A 1071-nucleotide genomic window follows, 5' to 3' on the forward strand; every position below is an offset into this window, starting at 1 on the left:
AATGCCATGACAACTAACAAGATTTACCGCGACAAAAAAAAAGGCACACAGGTACTAAACACAGGAAGTGAACACGGAACAATAAGGACAAAGAATTCACTTTACAATAAAAGTCCAAAGACAAACACAAGACAACCCATTTAACAAATTTCATCTAATTTGTAACACAAACTTATAGTTAATTTTTAAGTGTTTTGTCTGACATCTTTGGTTTTGGTTTCTTTCTTCAAATGTATATGAATGTGTTGTATGTTTGAATGTGCATTACGTACTGCAGCCCTCTACGAACACCTTGGCAAATATGATAATCAATATTATTTAATGATAGAACTTTAGTAATTAGAATTAAAACTTGATAACCATGTATGAATGCATATTAATCATTTTAACTGAACTTCGGACTGGTGGTGGTGCCTTTTTGGTCATTCAGTTTTTCTGTAAAAAAATTAAAAATTGGGGAAAAACTACCAAAAATACTGATAAGATAATAATGATACGAATTCTACTAATAAGAACAATATAAAACGCACCAAGGATTAATGAGCTTCTGGATTCATGAATATTAATCAGGTTGTGTGTGTTTGCTCGAACTGATTTGCTGAAATCAAAACAGGGACGATAATAGGTGAGCACCAGCCAATGAGATTGCCGTTTGCGCATTAGCTCCACCCACTACCGGAGAAACCAGCAGTTCTTAAAAGCTGAAGAATTCCAATTTTATTGAATCTCTTAACATTTTACACAAGTAGCCAGGTGATGAAGACAAGAAAAAAGAAACTAAATCACGAAGTCACTTGCAATTGCCGCTTGCACTCTCAGCTACTTGCAATCCACACGAATCGTGCGTGTTGCCAATAGAGACAAGACGCTGTGGTGGTTAAATGATTAAAACTAATTTAGTACTATAACATACAGGATCCTGCAAGTCATCTGTAGGAGAAAAAGACAAGATCCGCAAATCCGTGGCCACAGAACAGCAGAATATGAATGCAATGCGCAAAGTCTCTCATTAATTATTTTTTCAGTTAGTGCTATTCAACGTGCTTTTTTGTTTCAAAGACATATGGCATT

Source organism: Sinocyclocheilus rhinocerous, unplaced genomic scaffold (assembly GCF_001515625.1).
Source record: "Sinocyclocheilus rhinocerous isolate Xijiao unplaced genomic scaffold, SAMN03320098_v1.1 scaffold615, whole genome shotgun sequence".
Lineage (NCBI taxonomy): Eukaryota > Metazoa > Chordata > Actinopteri > Cypriniformes > Cyprinidae > Sinocyclocheilus > Sinocyclocheilus rhinocerous.